At 36.3% G+C, this 20973-nt stretch overlaps 2 pseudogenes; both read left to right on the top strand.

The window, feature by feature from the left end:
- Nucleotides 1-15166: 15166 nt before the first annotated feature.
- On the top strand, nucleotides 15167-15341 carry LOC118884459 (annotated as a pseudogene).
- Nucleotides 15342-15597: 256 nt separating this feature from the next.
- On the top strand, nucleotides 15598-19962 carry LOC118884039 (annotated as a pseudogene).
- The last annotated feature ends 1011 nt before the right edge of the window (nucleotides 19963-20973 follow it).

Genomic DNA, 20973 nt, shown 5'->3' with positions numbered 1-20973 from the left:
GAAGCTGAAGGTGAGGACAGGTTTCCACAATCAGAAAAACCTCCTCATGGTGGGAAAATTGGCTGGGACAGAAAGGGACTTTCAGGGAATCAAAGGAGAATGCAGCAGACAGTGTGTGGAAGGCAAGACAAAGTAAGAACTGTGCACTTGGTCTATACTGCCACCCTGCACACTCCAGCCTGAGTTGTGTGTCTCCTATTGTGGAAGTGGGCTTGATGCTGGAAAGTGAGGTTTGGAACGTGGACCCGGGGAGGGGACAGCTGTTGTCTGTGAAAAGACAGCCTGAAGGGACAGGAGTAAGGAGCTCCCCAACCAGGAAAGTTTGTGGAAAAATCCCGGGACACCATAGAAGCAGGGCATCATTGTTGAGTAACGTGCAAGGGACGGGGCTGTCAATGTAACCTCCTTCCCCACCTGCTGGCTTCAGCATCCATGGGCACTGGGAAGGGCACTCATCTGAGCAGGCTCACCCTTCCCTCAAGCCAAGGTCTCTTCCACCCTCATAGGCTCTGGGGTCCTGAGCACCACCAATCACAAAGCTTCCTCAGGAATCAGCCCTGGGCACCCCTGCCTGAGATGGGAATCCACCACTGCTGGCAGGGGCTGAGTGCTAAAGTGTGGGGTTAAGAGAGTGGATTGGGGAGAGGAGCACTGTTGGCGGTGCAGATATAACAGAAGGGATGGGAGTGAAGGGCTCTGTGGCTGGGAGTACCCATAGAAGAAGCATGGTCTGCCTAGGAAATTAGGTGCCATTGCTGAGTTGTTTGCAAGGGGAGGGGCTGTCACCACCCCCACATTCCAGACCTTGCCCCCATGGGCACTGGGAGGGATTCCCACCAGAGAAAGTGTGCCACTGTCTGGTGCAGCTGCCTGCCAGTTTCTGCTGCAGGCACTTCATGCACACCCCAGTTGTGGCTGCCATACCCCTCCATGGCCTGAATTAGTAAGTGTGCCCCAATCAGTCACTACTTTCACTCCTCTTGCCTGTGTGGGGAACAGAAGCCTGAGGGTGGCACACATGCAGAGGTGGGGTCATAAACAAAGCTGAGCACCAGGGGTGGTGCAACTAAGGAAGAGGATCGGAAAGCTCTCCATGCAGCTTCACAAGCCTACAATTTGAATGTTAGTGCATTTAATGTTGTCCCAGAAGTCTCTGAGACTGTACTCATTTCATTCTTTTTTTCTTTATTCTGCACTGCAGAATTGTTTTCGACCATTCTGTCTTCCAGCTCACTTATTTGTTATTCTACCTCAGTTATTCTGCTATTGAGTCCTTCTAGTATATTTTTCATTTTAGTTATTGTGTTGTTCATCACTGGTTGTTTGTTCTTTAGTTCTTCTAGGTACTTGTTAAATATTTCTTGTATCTTCTTGATCTGTGCCTCCATTCTATTTACAAGATCTTGGATGATCTTTACTATAATTACTCTGAATTCTTTTTCAGGTAGATTGCCTATTTCCTCTTCATTTATTTGGTGTTATTTGTTTTTACCTTGCTCTTTTGTCTGTAACATATTTCTCTGTCATCTCATTTTGTCTAACTTACTCTGTTTATATTCTCCTTCTGGCAGGCTGCAGGGTCATAGTTCCTCTTGCTTCTTTTATCTGCTCACTGGTGTGTGAGGTCAGTCCAGGGGTTTGTGTGGGCTTCTTAGTGAGAGAGACTGGTGTCTGTGCACTGGTGGGAGGAACTGAATCTTCTCCCTTTGATGGGCAAGGCCACATCATGTGGTTTGTTTTGGGGTGTCTGTGAGCTTCGTACCACTTTAGGCAGCCTGTTTGCATATGGGTGGGGCTGTGTTCCTGTCTTGCTGGTTGTTTGGTGTGTGGTGTCCAGCTCTGGATCCAGCAGCCAGTTGGATGGAGCTGGGTCTTGGTGTCAAGATGGATACTTCTGGGAGAGTGCACGCTGATTAATATTCCCTTGTCTTGGGAATTCTCTGGCAGTCCAGCATCCTGGACTCGACACTCCCACCCTGGAGGCCCAGGTGTGACCCCTGGCTGGGGACCCAAGAGACCACAAGCTTCACAGCAGTGCCAGAGTAAAAAGAAAGAAAAAAAAAAAAAGGAAAAGAAAACAAAGAGACAAATGAAACTCAAGACAAACAGTAAAAACAAAAACAAAGAGGAACAATACACACACACACACACACACACACATAAAAAAGAAGAAAGAAAACAAACAGACAAACCATACCCAAGACAAATGATAAAAACAAAACCAAACAAAAACAAAGAAGCAGACAGAAAAGAAAAAAAAAAAAAAAGAATAAGAAATCAAATAACAACAGAACAAAAAAAAAAACTCAAAAATGAAAGCTATCCATAAGGTCTAAACTAACAAAAACAAAAAATGAAAAAAAAAAAAAAAAACCAAAAATACAAAGTACAAACTAAAAAATAAAAAGAAAAAAGAAAGCAAAGAAAACATTAAACACATAAAAACGACCAAGAAAAAGAAAAACAAGAAAAACAAACCCCACAAAAGAACAAAAAAGTAAAGTAAAAATACAAAAATTAAAAAAATATATTAAAAAGTAAAAAAATAAAAATAATAAATAAAAAAAACACCACCACCAACAATGGAACAATACAAAACACACAAAAAAAGAATACTAGTACTAAGCATATTTTCCCGGACCTCCTCTGTTTGTGTCCTTGCTCCCACAGTGAGCCATAGCCAACATCTGCCTCCCAAGGAGGCCGTCAAATACCTCTAGGTAGGCCTCTGGACCTCCTGTGGGCCCTGTGGGGCCAGCTCAGTCTCTGACCTGGCCCAATTCCTGCGTGTACTTGCTCCCAAAGTCCATTGTTGCTATAGCTAAACTGGTCTCAGTTGTGGGAACACTCGTTTTCTATTCAGATATTCCAGGGTTTACCAAGGCAATTGTAGGGATTTAATTCATGGTTTGTGCAGCTTCATGGAGAGCTTTCTGATCCTCTTCCTTAGTTGCACCACCCCTGGTGCTCAGCTTTGTTTCTGGCCCCACCTTTGTATGTGTGTCACCCTCAGGCTTCTGTTCCCCACACAGGCAAGAGGAGTGAAAGCAGTGACTGATTGGGGCACACTTATTCATTCAGGCCATGGAGGGGTATGGCAGCCACAACTGGGGTGTGCATGAAGTGCCTGCAGCAGAAACTGGCAGGCAGCTGCACCAGACAGTGGCACACTTTCTCTGGTGGGAATCCCTCCCAGTGCCTATGGAGGTAAGGGCTGGCATGTGGGGGCAGTGGCAACACCACCCCTTGCAAACAACTCAGCAATGACACCTCATTTCCTAGGTAGACCATGCTTCTTTTAGAAGAAGAGAAAGAGAAATGATCTGAGAAAATGTGTGAAGAGATTATAGTTGAAAACTTCACTAACTTGGGAAAGGAAATTGGCCTCCAAGTCCAGAAAGTGCAGAGTCCCATACAGGATAAACCCAAAGAGAAACATGCTGAGACATATTAATCAAACTAACAAAAATTAAATACAAAGAAAAAATATTAAAAGCAACAAATAACATACAAGGGAATCCCCATAAGGTTATCAGCTGATTTTTCAGCAGAAACTCTGCAGGACAGAAGGGAGTGGCAGGATAGATTTAAAGTGATGAAAGGGAAAAACCTACAAACAACATTATTCTACCCAGCAAGAATCTCATTCAGATTCAATGGAGAAATCAAATACTTTACAGACAAGCAAAAGGTAAGCAAATTCAGCACCACCAAACCAGCTCTACAACAAATGCTAAAGGAACTTCTCTAGGCAAGAAACACAAGAGAAGAAAAACACAAAGGCAAACCCAAAACAATTAAGAAAATGGTAATAAGAACATACATATAGATAATTACATTAAATGTAAATGGATTAAATACTCCAACCAAAACACACAGACTGGTTGAATGGGTACAAAACCAAGACCCATATATATGCTGTCTACAAGGGACCCACGTCAGACCTAGGGACACCTACAGACTGAAAGTGAGAGGATGAAAAAGATATTCCATGCAAATGGAAATCAAAAGAAAGCTGGAGTAGCAATACTCACATCAGACAAAATAGACTTTAAAATAAAGACTATTACAAGAGACAAGGAAGGACACACATAATGATCATGAAATCAACCCAAGAAGAAAATATAACAATTGTAAATATGTATGTAACCAACATAGGAGCACTGCAATACAGAATGCAAGTGCTAACAGCCATAACAGGGTAAATCGACAGTAACACAATAATAGAGGGGAACTTTAACACTCTACTTACATGAATGGATAGATCATGGGGACAGAAAATTAAAAAGGAAATACAAAACTTAAATGACAAACTTAATTGATGTTTATCGGACATTCCATAGGAAAGCAGAATAATACACTTTCTTCTCAAGTACACATGGAACATTCTTCAGGATAGATCACACCTTGGATCACAAATCAAGCCTCAGTAAATTTAAGAAAATTTAAGTCATATCAAGTATCTTTTCTGACCACAACATTGAGATAAGAATCAATTACAGGAAAAAAAACTGTAAAAAAAAAAAAAAACACACAAACAAAAGGAAGCTAAATAATGTGCTACTAAAAATCCAAGGGATCACTGAAGAAATTAAAGAGAAAATCAAAAATTATCTAGAAACAAATGACAACAAAATCATTACAACCCAAAACCTATGGGATGCAGCAAAAGCAGTACTAAGAGGAAGATTATAACAGTACAATCCTACCTCAAGAAGCAAGAAAAATTTCAAATAAACAACCTAACCTTACACCTAAAACAGCGAGAGAAATAACAACAACAACAAAAACACACCTCAAAGTTAATAGAAGGAAATAAATCATAAAGATTAGGGCAGAAATAAATGAAATATAAACAAAGAAAACAGTAGTAAAGATCAATGAAACTAAACGCTGGTTCTTTGAGAAGATAAATAAAATTGGTAAAACTTTAGCCAGACACATCAAGAAAAAATGGGAGAGAACTCAAATCAATAAAGTTAGAAATGAAAAAGTAGAAGTTACAACTGACACTGTGAAAATACAAAGGATCAGAAGCAACTACTACAAGCAACTGATATGCCAATAAAATGGACAACCATGAAGAAATGGACAAATTCTTAGAAAAGCACAACCTTCCAAGACTGAACCGGGAAGAAAGAGAAAATATGAACAGACCAATCACAAGTAATGAAATTGAAACTGTGATTAAAAATCTTCCAGCAAACAAAAGTCCAGTGCCAGATGGCTTAACAGGTGAATTCCACCAAACATTTAGAGAAGTGGTAATACCTAAACTTCTCAGATGCTTCCAAAAATTGCAGATGGAGGAACACTCCCAAACTCATTCTATGAGGCCACCATCACCCTGATACCAAAACCAGACAAAGATACTACAAAGAAAGAAAATTACAGACCAATACCACTGATGAATACAGATGGAAAAATCCTCAACAAAATACTAGCAAACAGAATCTAACAACACTTTAAAAGGATCATACACCATGATCAAGTCGGATTTATCCCAGGGATGCAAGGATTCTTCAATATATGCAAATCAATCAATGTGATACACCATATTAAAAAATTGAAGAATACAACTATATGATCATCTCAATAGATTTAGAAAAAGTTTTTGACAAAATTCAGCACCCATTTATGATATAAACTCTGCACTAGTGGCCATAGAGGGAACCTACCTCAAAATAATAAAAGCCATATACAACAAACAACAAACCCACAGCAAACATCATTCTCAATGGTGAAAAATATAACACATTTCCTCTAATATCAGGAAAAAGACAAGGATATCCATTCTCACTACTATTACTTAACATAGTTATGGAAGTTTTAGCCACAGCAATCAGAGAAGAAAAAGAAATAAAAGGAAACCAAATCAGAAAAAAAGTAGTAAAGCTGTCACTGTTTGCAGATGACATGATGCTATATATAGATAGAAAAATCTGAAGATGCCACCAGAAAACTACTAGAGCTAATCAATGAATTTGTTAAAGTAGAAGCATACAAAATTAATGCACAGAAATCCCTTGCACTCCTATACACTAACAACGAAAGATCAGAAAGAGAAATTAAGGAAACAATCCCATTTATCATCACAACAAAAGGAATGAAATACCTAGGAATAAACCTACCTAAGGAGGTAAAAGAACTATATGCAGAAAACTATAAGATACTGATGAAAGAAATCAAAGACAAATGGAGTGATATACCATGTTCTTGGATTGGAATAATCAATATTGTGAAAATGACTATACTACCCAAGCAATTTACAGATTCAATGCAACACCTATCAAATTTCCAATGGTATTTTTCACAGAAATAGATCAAAAAATTTTACAATTTATTTGGAAACACAAAAGACCCCAAATAGCCAAAGCAGACTTGAGAAAGAAAAACGAAGCTGAAGGAATCAGACTCCCTGACTTCAGACTGTACTACAAAGCTTCAGGAATCAAGACAGCATGGTACTGGTACAATAACAGCAATATAGATCAATGGAACAGGATAGAAAGCCCAGAGATAAACCTACCCACTTATGCTCACCTAAGCTATGACAAAGGAGACAAGGATATACAATGGAGAAAAGACACTCATTTCAATAAGTGTTGCTGGGAAAATTGGACAGCTATATGTAAAAGAATGAAATTAAAACACTCCTTAACACCATACACAATAAACTCAAAATGGATTAAAGACCTAAATTTAAGCCCAGACACTATAAGACTCTTAGAAGAAAATATAGGCAGAACACTCTTTGACATAAATCACAGCAAGATCTTTTTGACCCACCTCCTGAGTAATGGAAATAAAAACAAAAATAAACAAATGGGAACTAACAAAACTTAAAAACTTTTGCACAGCAAGTGAAACCATAAACAAGATGAAAAGACAACCCTCAGATGGGAGAAAATATTTATAAAAATTCAATGGACCAAGGATTATCCTACCTAATATACCAAAAGCCCATGGAGCTCAATATCAAAAAAAAAAACAAACAGCACAATCCAAAAATGGGTGGAAGACCTAAATAGACTTTTCTCCAAAGAAGACATACAGATGGCTAAGAGACACATGAAAGTTGCGGAACATCACTAATTATTAGAGAAATGCAAATCAAAACTACAATGAGGTATCACGTTACACAGGTTAGAATGGGCATCAACAGAAGCCGACAAACAATAAATACTGGAGAGGGTGTGGAGAAATGGGAACCCTCTTGTGCTGTTGGTGGGAATGTTAATTGATACAGCCACTATGGAGAGCAGCATGGAGGTTCCTTAAAAAACTAAAAATAGAATTACCATATGACCCAGCAATCCCACTACTGGGCATATACCCAGAGAAATCCATAATTCAAAAAGATACATGCACCACAATGTTAATTGCTGCACTATTTACAATAGCCAGGTCATGGAAGCAACCTAAATATCCATCCACAGATGAATGGATACAGAAGATGTGGTACACATATACAATGGAATATTAGCCATAAAAAGGAACAAAATTGGGTCATTTGTGGAGACATGGGTGGGCCTAGAGACTGTCATACTGAGTGAAGTAGGTCAGAAAGATAAAAACAGATATCATATATTAACGTATATATTTGGAATCTAGAAAAATGGTACAGATGAACTGGTTTGCAAGGTAGAAATAGAGACACAGATATAGAGAACAAACCTATGGACACCAAGGGGGGAAAGTGGGGAGTGGGGGATGGGATGAACTGGGAGATTGGAATTGATATATATACCCTAATATGTATAAAGTAGATAACTAATGAGAACCTGCTGTATAGCACAAGGAACTCCATTCTCTGTACAGTAAAAACTAGCACAATATTGTAAAACAATTATACCCCAATAAAAAAAAATTAATACACAGAAATCTCTTGCATTCTCATACGATCAGAAAGAGAAATTAAGGAAACGCTCCCATTTATCATCACAACAAAAAGAATAAAATACCTAGAAATAAACCTACCTAAGGAGGCAAAAGAACTGTATGCAGAAAACTATAAGATACTGATGAAAGAAATCAAAGACAACACAAACAGCTGGAGTGATATACCATGTTCTTGGATTGGAAGAATCAATATTGTGAAAATGACTATACTACCCAAGCAATTTACAGATTCAATGCAACACCTATCAAATTTCCAATGGTATTTTTCACAGAAATAGATCAAAAAATTTTACAATTTATTTGGAAACACAAAAAACCCCGAATAGCCAAAGCAGACTTGAGAAAGAAAAACGAAGCTGAAGGAATCAGACTCCCTGACTTCAGACTGTACTACAAAGCCACAGTAATCAAGACAGTATGGTACTGGCACAAAAACAGAAATAGAGAACATAATAGAAAGCCCAGAGATAAATCCACACACCTATGATCACCTAATCCATGACAAAGAAAGCAAGATATACAATGGAGAAAAGACAGTCTCTATAATATTTGATGCTGTGAAAACTGGACAGCTATATGTAAAAGAATGAAATTAGGACACTCCCTAACACCATACACAAAAATAAACTCAAAACGGATTAAAGACCTACCAGACACTATAAAACTCTTAGAGGAAAACATAAGCAGAATACTCTTTGACATAAATTGCACCAAGATCTTTTCTGACCTACCTCCTAGATTAATGAAAATAAAAACAGGGACTTCCCTGGCAGTCCAGGGGTTAAGGCATTGCCTTCCAATGCAGGGTGTGCGGGTTTGATCCCTGGTTGGGGACCTATGATCCCACATGCATCGCAGCCAAAAAACCGAAATATAAAACAGCAGCAATATTGTAACAAATTCAATAAAAACTTTAAAAAATGGTCTACATCAAAAAAAAAGAGAGAGAGAAAAGAAAAATAAACAAATGGGACCTAATTAAAAGTTTTGCACATCAAAGGAAACCATAAACAAGACGAAAAGACAACCCTCACAATGGGAGAAAATATTTGCAAATGAAGCAACTTACAAAGGATTAATCTCCAAAATAGACAAACAGCTCATGCAGCTCAATGTCAAATAAACAAACAACTCAATCAAAAAATGGTGGAATACCTAAACAGACATTTCTCCAAAGAAGACATACAGATGGGCAACAAACACATGAAAAGCTGGTGAACATCACAAATTATTAGAGAAATGCAAATCAAAACTACAATGAAGTGGGCTTCCCTGGTGGCACAGTGGTTGAAAATCTGCCTGCCAATGCAGGGGACATGGGTTTGAGCCCTGGTCTGGGATGATCCCACATGCCGTGGAGCAACTAGGCCCGTGAGCCACAATTACTGAGCCTGCGCTTCTGGAGCCTGTGCTCTGCAACAAGAGAGACCACGATAGTGAGAGACCTGTGCACCATGATGAAGAGTGGCCCCGGCTTGCCACAACTAGAGAAAGCCCTCGCACAGAAACGAAGACTCAACACAGCCAAAAATAAATTAAAAATAAATAAATAAATTTAAAAAAAAACTACAATGAAGTGTCACCTCACCACAGTCAGAATGACCATCATCAAAAAATCTACAAACAATAAGTGCTGGAGAGGGTGTGGAGGAAAGGAAACCCCCTTATGCTGCTAGTGGGAATGTAAATTGATCCAGCCACTATGGAGAACATTATGGTAGTTCCTTAAAAAACTAAAATAGAACTATCATATGACCCAGAAATCCCACTACTGGGCATATACCCAGAAAACCATAATTCAAAAAGATACATGCACCCCAATGTTCATTGCAACACTATTTACAATAGCCAGGACATAGAAGCAACCAGAATGTCCATCAACCGAGGAATGGATAAAGATGTGTTACATATATACAAAGGAATATTACTCAGACATAAAAAGGAACAAAATTTTGTCATTTGCAGAGAAATGGATGACCTAGAGACTATCATACAGAGTGGAGTAAGTCAGAAAAAGAAAAACAAACATCATATATTAAAACATTTATGTGGAGTCTAGAAAAATGGCATAGATGATCTTATTTGCAAAGCAGAAATAGAGACTCAGACGTAGACAAGAAACTTATGGATACCAAGGGGGAAAGGGGGTTGGTGGGATGAATTGGGAGATCGGGATTGACATATATACACTGCTATGCACAAAATAGATAACTAATGAGAACCTATTGTGTGGCTCAGAGAACTCTATTCAGTGCTCTGTGGTGACCTAAATGGGAAGGAAATCCTAAAAAGAGGTGATATATGTATATATATAGCTGATTCACTTTGTTGTGCAGCAGAAACTGACACAGCAGCATAAAGCAACTATTCTCCAATAAAAAGTTTTTTTTTAATTAAAAAAAAAAGAATAACATTTGGGAGACAATACAGGTAGACATGAATTAAGGCAGTGGGAATGGAGAGGAGGGGACTTATTTGGGTAACATTAAGGTATGGAATTTTAGAATGACAGGGGATAAGGGAGTGGGAAAGTAAAGGAAAACTGACAGATGTGTGGAAAACTGATGGGATGGTGATAACATTAGTTGAAAAAATAAATCCAGTTTTGAGTGAGTATAAATTTGAAGATACAGAGTTTGAGATTTTTATGGGATATTCAGGTGGGAATCTCTGCTTGTCAATTAGAAGTATATTTCTGGGACTGAAATGAGATGTCCATGCCAGAGATAGAGATTTGGGGGTTAATCAGCTTATAGACAGCAGCTAAAGCCATGGGAATAAATGCAATCCACTGATGGTTTATAGAAAAGCGAAGGAGGGCACTTCTGGTTCTGAAATATGGCAGACCAGGAACTTGAGAACCTATCTAATGTAAACACACAAACATGTAAGATACAATGCAGTAAAACTTATTAGAGCAGAGCTGCACTCAGAAAGTAGTGGATGGACTGGGAGTTTGGGGTTAGTAGATGCAAACTATTACATTTATAATGGATAAACAACAAGGTCCTACTGTATATCACAGGGAACTATATCCTGTCTCCTAGGATAAACCGTAATGAAAAAGAATATAAAAAAGAATGTATATATGTATATAACTGAGTTACTTCTCTTTATAGAAGAAATTAATACAACATTGTAAGTCAACAATATTTCAATAAAAATTAAAAAAATAAATATAATGATAAAGTTGATATAGTTATATTTACAAGATTAAGAAAGTAGAAATACTAAAAATGTTACTCAGAATTTTACTACACTATAAAAGTGTTACTTCTGATTACAAAGGAAGGTATCTTATAGACAGGTAAATAAATGATTGATTTTGAAAATATTTCAAATATCAGAATATGAACAGAATAAAATTTAGGAACTACATCCTAAAAACAAAAAATAAAAAACAGTATGACATACGAACATGCCATCTCTCTATAGGAGTAGATAATATAGTCAGATATTTAAGTCTACTGTTGCACTGGAAATAATTAGCTGAAATACATGTGTGGCCTATACCAGTTTCTTATACTGAGAAAATATAAAACCCCATCACGAGTAATACAAAATCATTTGTTAATCAAATTTCATTGAAATATTCTATTTTATGGTAAAATTTTAATTTTGTGAGGAAAATAGTTTAGAAGAAATTTTTAAACATTGTCAGTTTTAGCATCTCCACTCATAGAAATAATCATCATTTCATTCCTGCAAGGATACTGGTATTCTGAAGGGATGCAGAATATTGCAGAATATAGTTAAATTGCTAAATTCACAAGATTCACTGGATTTTTGGCTCAAGTATCACTGAGTGATGGTTCCATTTCATATCTATAGTTAAGAAAGCTTAAGCTTTATTACCTTAAAGTAATATTTGATCTGGGCATTATTAAATTGAGGTTATAAGCTGATATACAGGTATACTTTTTTTTACTGTGCTTCACTTCATTGAGCATCTCAGATATTGCATTTTATACAAATTGAAGTTTTGTGGCAACCCTGCATAAAGCAAGCCTGTAGGCACCATTTTTCTAACAGCATTTGCTCCTATGTGTTTCTTGGTTACAGTTTGGTGATTCTCACACTATTTCAAACTTTCATTATTATTATATTTGTTATGGTGGTCTGTCGTCAGTGATTTTTGATGCTACTCTTCTAATTGTTTTGGCATGCCACAAACCATACCATAAAAGACAGCAAACTTAGTCAATAAATGTTGTGTGTGACAATCTGCTCCACTGACCAGCCATTCCCCCATCTTTCTCCCTATCTTGGGACCTCCCTCTTCCTGAGATACAACAATATGGAAATTAAACCAATTAATAACCCTCCAGTGACTTCTAAGAGAAAGAAAGAGTCACACATCTCTCACTTTAAATCAAAAGCTAGAAATGATTTAGCTTAATGAGGAAGGCATGTAGAAAGCTGAGATAGGCCAAAAGCTAGGCCTCTTGCACCCAACAGTTAGCCAAGTTGTGAATGCAAAGGAAAAGTTCTTGAAGGAAATTAAAAGTGCTATTCCACTGAACACATGAATGATAAGAAAGAAAAACAGCCTTCTTGGTGACATGAAGAAAGTTTTAGTGGTCTGGATAGAGGATCAAACCAAATGCAACATTCCCTTAAACCAAAGCCAATCCAGAGGAAGGTCCTAACTCTCTTCAATTCTGGCAAAGCTGAGAGAGATGAGGAATATGCAGAAGAAAAGTCTGAAGTTAGCAGAGGCTGGTTCATGAGGTTGAAGGAAAGAAGCCATCTCCATAACAGAGAAGTACAAGGTGAAGAAATAAGTGCTGATGTAGAAGCTTCAGCAAGTTATTCAGACACTCTAGTCAAGATAATGAAGGTGGATACACTAAACAACATATTTTCAATGTAGACAAAATTACTTTATATTAGAAAAAGATGTTATCTAGGACTTTCGTAGCTAGAGAGGATAAGGCAAAGCCTAGCTTCAATTCTTCAAAGGACAGCCTGACTCTCTTTTTAGGGGTTAATATAGTTGGTGACTTTAAGTTAAAGACAACACTCATTTATTACCATTCCAAAAATGGTACGGCTCTTAAAAATTATACTAAATCTAGTTTTCCTGTGCTCTATAAATTGAATAACAAAGTCTGGATGATAGTACATCTGTTGACAACATGGTTTATTGAATGTTTTAAGCCCAAAGTTGAAACCTACTGCTCAGAAAAAAAAAAAAAATATATTCTTTAAAATATTCCTGTTCATTGACAAGGTACCTGGTCATCCAAGAGCTCTAATAGAGATGTACAAGGAAATTAATGTTATTTTCACACTTGCTAATACAACATCTATTCTGCAGCCCATGAATTAAGGAGTAATTAGACTTTCAAGTCTTATGATGTAAGAAATGAATTTCATAAGCCTATAGCTGTCATAGATAGTGATTCCTCAGATGGATCTGGGCAAAGTAAATTGAAAACCTTCTGGAAAGGATTCTCCCTTCTAGGTGACATTAAGAACATTTATAATTCATGAGAAGAGGTTACAGTATCAACATTAATAGGAATTAAGAAGAAATCGATCCCAACTCTCATGGATGACCTTGAAGAATTCAAGACTTCAGTGGAGGAAGTAACTGCAGATGTGGTGGAAGAAGCAAAAGAACTAGAATTAGAAGTGGAGACTGAAGAAGTGACTGAATTACTGCAATCTCATGATAAAACTTTAATGTATGACGAGTCGCCTTTTATGGATGAATGAGGAAAGTGGTTTCTTGAGGTGGAATATACTCCTAGTGAAGATGCTGTGAAGATTGTTGAAATCACAACAAAGGATTTAGAATATTACATGAACTTAGCTGATAAAGCAGCAGCAGGTTTTGATAAGCAGCAGGTTTTGTAATTTTGAAAGAAGTTCTACTGTGGGTTAAACGCTATCAAACAACACTGCATGCTACAGAGAAATCATTCACGAAAGGAAGAGTCAATTGATGAGGAAAACTTCATTGTTGTCTTATTTTAAGAAATTGCCACGGCCACCCCAACCTTCAGCAACCACCACCCTGATCAATCAGCAGCCATCAACATTGAGGCAAGACCCTCCACCAGCAAAAAAATTACGACTTTCTGAAGGCTCAGATGAAGGTTAGCATGTTAGACCAATAAAGGTTTTTAAATTAAGGTATGTATATGTTTTTTAGACAAAATGCTATTGTATACTTAATAAACTATGGTATAGTGTAAACATAAATTTTATATACACTGGGAAACCAAAAATTTGTGTGACTCTATTGTGATATTCACTTTATTGTGGTATTTGGAATTGAACTTACAATATCTCTGAGGTATGCCTGTAGTTATAATTCTAAAATATCAGCTAATTGGAAATATGTATGACTAGGATATTTTGATAGTCTATCAACTTTCTGTCCTTTTCATATAAACATTAAGGCCATAAATTTGATTATTATTTATCAGAAATAAATCAATTTTTTCAAATTAAAATACATGTTATCTCTTCCACATTATCAAATGCAATTAAGTTATTCTCAAAAACAAAATTTTCAAGGGGAGGGGGTTGATAATAACAACAACAAAGTGAAAATACAATTCTCTATGTTGTTACCTAAAAGGTAAACTAAAAGTTAAAATTATTTATAATAAGAGAAAATTAACTATATCTATGTATATATGTATATGCTTTCTATGTAGGGATAATTTGTATCTTATATAAATGTATATATTATATATACTAATATATATATTATATATATATATATATATAATTTCTGGGAACTAAATATATAATGTTTACTTATCAAAATAACAGATAACTCCTTACATGATAGAGAGAAATTATAACAAAGTTTCTTAAAAGATCTATGTTTGTGTCAAGTACAGTTTAAGAGAAGGGAAGACTAAACAGTTTATGTGCTATAATAATTCTAGTAACAAGGAGGAAGAAAAAATACCAGCATATTAAATTATGTATTATAAATTCAACCTGATAATGTAGAATCCAGTGATAATTACAATAATACATTCATAAATTATACTTAGCATTCATGGTTACATGAAACACAAACTTTCAAGAGAAAACAAATACTCAATATATTATAATTAATTGGGATACAAGAAACTTAGAAATTTAGAATATAAATTCAAATTAGAATAGTCCAGAGTAAAAGACAGAATACCTATTGATCATTATAAGAAAACAGGATATTTATTAGTGCTTTTCACGTTGAATCAGAATTGGAGCCAAAGAACTGTCCAAACTAACCCACATTTATAATGAGAGAGTCAGCTTTGCACAGTGTCAGTGTCGTAGCCAATGAGGTTTACCAGATGCGCGATTATTGTTAATTGAAAAATTTTCCCAATAATGAGAGAGTCAGTCAGAGTCAGAAGATTTCATTAAGACTAAGAGGTGATCATGACATATTCCTTAAATTTTCAGGCTCCATAAAAAATACCGGGCAGGAAAAAAGTCAGAGTGAGTGTGGAAGAGAGGGAAACACAACTGCACTGTCAGTGTAGTCAAACAGTGTCCAAGCTTTGGAGAAGAGTGTGGTTTACTCTCCCATTAGCCAAGTGTATGTATGTGTGTGGATATGTGTGTTTTCTAAAAGGAGAGATTGAAAGTTTGTCACCTGGATTTTAGGCAAAAGGAAAGAAACCTTTCTAAAAGGTTTAAAGAAAACCTTTGCTTGAAGACTTGACTCTATAAAATATATGGAATTTGTGTGATGTTGTCTTGAAAAATGACAAAGAAAAAGTTGATGAAATGGTGACTTCTTTAGGATTAAAAATTGGAGCTCAGGTGGCATGACATTCAGATCCTTAAGTTCAAATTAATGCCATCTGTAGTCAGTGACTACCCATATCCCATGCTGTTCTTGCTACAGTGTGTGAGAAACTTCCTAATCCCCTGGATATTATAGCTGAGAGAGAAAAGAAACAAGATGATGTGCACAGCTTAACTCTCTTTCACCAAAACCCAGGCACTAAAACAGCTTTTATGAAATATGGAAATGAATATACTGCTCTAGTTATTATCTTTGTTTCCAAAATGTTTGCAATTGATGCTAAGGCTTTGCCTTAGACTAAGCCAAGATTGTCCGTTCAAAAAGAAATCGCTCAGAGTCGTGAGCATGCAAGGCTAAGGCACATGAAGAAGTTGTAGCAGCACAGGGGCAGGCACCCTTGGAGCCCATCCAGTATGGGCATGCTCTTGAAACAAGTCCAAAGGTAGAAGAGCCAAAAGGTGATGAGCAGCAGGTGGAGAGTATGACCTCTAAAACCTGTGCTCCAGGAAAGAAACAACTAAGGGTCTTTTATTGCATTTGCTCGAGTATTCAGTGGCATGGCTCAAAGGTGAAAGAAAATTTTGTCTTGAGGCCCAAATACAGTTCTGTTGAGTTTTTGTAGTGTATAGCTTTAGGCTTCTCAACTCCAGTAGATGACCTTCCCCAAGTTCCCCACATGGCATGCTGTAATCTGGAGAACCTGCTAGGAAGGGAGATGGGAGACCTAGAGGAGGTACTTCTAGGAAATGTGCTAATAAGATGCCAACAAGAATTTGTGCTGAAATCTGCAACACTGTGCAACTTGTCATCCTGCCCGCCATTTATATCACTCAACTTTGAAGCACCCCTATTGTGAAGGTTGCTGTTGGACCAAAATACCCAAGTGAAATGACTCAGTCTGTCAAAGAAATTAAGCTGTTGAACCAAGCTGATCCCTGTGTCCAGATCTTAATTCAGGAAATGGAAGAGCACATCTTTATATGGAAGAAAAGATTGTGGAGCAGGCAGAAAAGCAGAGAACCCTCAACAAAAATAAATAACTACTACTATAAACAGATTATTTTCTTCATAATAAATTAAAAAGAATTGCCTAGCATTTGATATTGGGAAGATATTGCATGCTGCAATATCTCTGTGCATTCACTTTCAATAAAGTTGATCCATATAAGTATCTCCTAAAAATGCCAAAATTCTCCTGTCCATCTCTGAGCAATGGAGAATAGAATTGAAGAGATATAGAGCAAGGATAAAAACGATAGGAAAGACAACATTCCACACTGTGCTTCCAGGACAGAAGGAGTGAGTTTTTTCATAGGTCAAGTGGACACCCCAGAAATGAATAGAGCTTGAACTGCTGTTATTTCTCCCAAGAGGATTGTCTGCAGATAATGAATACAAAGAGCATGAACTGTGGATCCATGGGTGGCAGGAGGTAAGGGGATTCCTATAAAAGGACTAGGTCAAACTAAGTCTACATAGGTAGAATCTTTCCCGGGTCCTTCAAAGAACTCACACATAAATCCTTTGAAAGAACAAGTCCTTGGAATATGCCACATAGAGGACATGAATGACCAATCAGGGCCAACCAGAGTGTCAAAAACAGCAAAGTAGAATAAAGCAAGTGTCAGTTAGGTAAAAAATGCTTCCTTTCCCACCTTTCTTCAATCTCCTCATGAATTTGGAAAAATCTAGCCTCGAAAAGGAAATTTGAAAAAGTGAATTAAAGCTAACCATAAACTTCCTTTTTTATTCCCACCATTTACAGTCCCAGAAAAAAACATGAAATGGGCTCTGTACTTGAAGGAGGAGAAAAATTAAAATCAATTCATCCTTAACTTGATTGATCTTTAAAACTTCTAAGTCACCAGAGAATTTTGGTATCTGCTCAAGATATAACAGAGATAAACATGGAGATTTGATAGAGCCTGATTAAATTCAGTGAATTTACAAAAATGTCATTTATACCCCTCTGTTTTGAGACTCCTCGATATACTAGTTGCTACATTTATAACATTCTTCAATAGCTATGTTCCTTTTAATAGAGCTGTATTACTTTCAGTGCACTGCAAAGACTCTTTAAATATGTACGTGACTTAAAATTGTTTATACACTAAAAGAAAGGCTCTATTAATTTAAAGGAAGTAGTACAATAGAAGCATATATGGAAAGAGACTCAATTAATACTTATGCTTCCTCCTGGTGCCCTAGATATTTCAGAGGTGGCAATGTCATAACTGATATCATTTCCCTATATTATTTTAGAAATGGATAGGAGGAGACTAAATAAGATTTAACTCTGTCTTTATATTGAACAGAAAACATGGTAATGGAAGCAACAAGAGTCTCCAAAAATTTTTCTTCCTCCTTCTCTATTCAAGAAATATTTATTGGCAAAGGAAAATGTTTCACATTTTTTAGAAGTGACTCTTAAGCAATATTTATCTTATCAATAAATGTTTTTTCTCTTCAAACAAGCACCCTCAATGCAAATACAAAAAATATATCTCTAATCCACATAGCTTGCTTTCTTACATTAGTCACCTAGAGGATAAGTAATAGTCCTGTACTTGAATACATCATTTACTCTGGTAACCTATTTTTTTTCAGAAAATTCATTGAATTCAAAGCTAATTACTCAAAGGTAAGATTTTGTTCTCTGATTTATATGAAGTGTACTATTCAGCAAAAGCCGTGGTTAAGCTTGACACGTGATAGATACATAGATACATAGTTTTTAGTGACATATATCGAATTTGAAATCAAGACTATTTTATTCAGTTAAACTTTAAGCATCAAAGTTTCTGAATACCAGTCCTAAACTAATTTCATTCTAATGTAATGTTTTATGAATAATGTCTAATTTTGTGCAGTGATTTTTAAAAAAAACTATTTATTAGAAATAATACCTGAGAAGTTATAAAAGGGGAAAGCTAGCTGCATGTGATAAAAATATTGATCAAGTTTCGAGTGGGACAGAATATTTGAAAATCATTTTTTGAAAATCTACCAATACTTTGTTTTGTGTCATCAGTTCAAGCAATTTGTTAGCCTAGTGTTATTTCTCTGAGGGAAGATATATAAGAGGTGGTCTGCCTTTTGTTTATAAAAGCCTACTCCCTGTGAATAGTCTACAAAGGTGGATTTCTAAAGCTATTACAAAGAGTTGAGAGACATGTTGGTGCAGGGAAATAAAGGAAAATTCTAGAGAGAGAAAGAAACTATTTGAAGCTTAATTCTATGAAAGAGTCTAAGGGTGATGGAGAAACCTCAAGTATTTTTTGGGACATGATAATAGAATGCGTATCCGTGTATGAATACACATGGCTCTTATTCATTATTCAGTTTGACAAGATATTCATTGGGCTCTTTCCATATGAAGAGATGCATACCAATTTTATTGATCTTAATCAATGCAGTATTAAGTAAATCATTTAATTTTAGGAAGGTCAACAGTCCAATTAAATGTAAATATTAAGTATAAATTTTAACTGATGGGAAATAGTATTTGCTTAGGTCAACACCAGATATTAGTGTATTTTGACAAGTAGCATTCAATTATTGCAGTCCATACCTCTGTCTCAGTATTGAAAAATGGTACCATCTAACCAACATTTTAAACTATATCATACCACCCTACTCTACACATAGTCCCATAATTGGTAATTTCAGCTATCAGGAGATTACCAATAACTAGAAAGGAACATCAGTGATCATAACAGTCCTTGAATAAAGCCTTTATTTATAGATTATTTACTCATAGCCCATTTTCACACAATTTTCATTTGCTTGGTTAGCTTGTTTCCAGTATTATAAAAATTAAAACTCACAAGTGAGTAGGCTGATAAATACAGGCACAGTAAGAACTTTTTAATTATGAAAGACTGACCATAACAGCAAGATACCCAAATGTGTAAATACACATGATATTATTAAGTTTATAAAATAAGCACGAGTATAAAAATCTACATAAATGAAACAAAACAAATCAATTAAATCCTAATGAAAATTTTATTTTAGTTATTTTATATGCTGGTCTTTTTACTGTAAAAAGACAATTCCCACCTCTCCATCACCTTACACACACACACTCCTAACAGCACATCCTAATGATACGATTCCTGCCACATTTATGCATCAGAATTCCTCTTGTGTATGTTCGTTAAAGAAAAAAAAAACCTTGGAGACAAGTTCTGGAAAAAGAAGAAGTATATAGTCGTGAAAATCTCTTATTCCTATTGGATATCACCCCTGTTACTATGATAGAAGGAAATGAAAATAAGAAGATATTCTGATAGTCTGAATAGAGGTAGAACTGCTTCCAGCCCAAAAAGAGGAGGGCATTTTGTACACTTTAGGCAGCACATGTTTGGATTCTCTGGGAACATCAAGACACAGCAATCATAACCAAATATACTTGGCAAGCCTGTGTAAGAGAGTGGAAAAATGGAGGCTACTCTAAGTAGCTTGCTAAAGTAAGAGAAAAAGAAGGATGGAAATTCTGAAGGATAACTGCAGACTTACTGTGCAACAAATATACTACATGGATGATCCTCAGGAATGACTAATAGACCCTTCGGGTAGTTCTGAGATTCTGTTTTAACTTATTTAATAATTAGCACTGCAGTAGATATTTAAGATATGAACATTTTGGTTCCTGGTAATGAAATAAGTTCTTCAGAAGTTTCATTTATGTACAATTATTCATGCCCAGGTAAAGTTGGTATTTCCCTACTGTCTTGCACTCTGATTGCTATTCTCAGGAGTTTTACAAATTTCAACTGAAGGTGGTGAGGCAAAGATCCATATCTTACACTTTTAAGAGAACTTTACTCTGAAATCCTGACTCAATGCCTACTTGGTGATTCCAACTGGACCACTTTTCACTTGACATCTAGCCTTGAGCTCTAAGCAGTTTGCTCCTTGATGATTCTCCTGCGTCCTCTGGCTGCCCCTTTAGTCTTCTTGAATCAACAGTTCTTCTTAAGTAGAGAAAATAAAGCTCCAGGCCAAAATAAGACAGAAAGAGCAAAGAAAAAAAAAAAAAAAAAAATGGCAGTCTTTCTCTCTTGTGATTCCTTTACTTCATTCACTAAGGCTACATACTCAGTTTTTATAAAGTGAGAGAATCATGATGGAAAGGAGAAAAAAAAAAAACGATATAATTCCCTTTTCATTGAAGGTTAGGTAGTATTCAGCATTCTTCCAATGATTGCTGGTCTATTTCATTAATACATATTTGTGGTGGTTTTACTATGCTGTAATCTTTCTCAGTACTCTTTTTGTATGTCCATCATACTAAGTGG

This window comes from Balaenoptera musculus, chromosome 18, assembly GCF_009873245.2.
Source record: "Balaenoptera musculus isolate JJ_BM4_2016_0621 chromosome 18, mBalMus1.pri.v3, whole genome shotgun sequence".
Classification (NCBI taxonomy): Eukaryota; Metazoa; Chordata; class Mammalia; order Artiodactyla; family Balaenopteridae; genus Balaenoptera; species Balaenoptera musculus.
The sequence above is the reverse complement of the archived record's forward strand: the minus strand, read 5'-3'. Positions and strand labels throughout refer to the sequence as shown.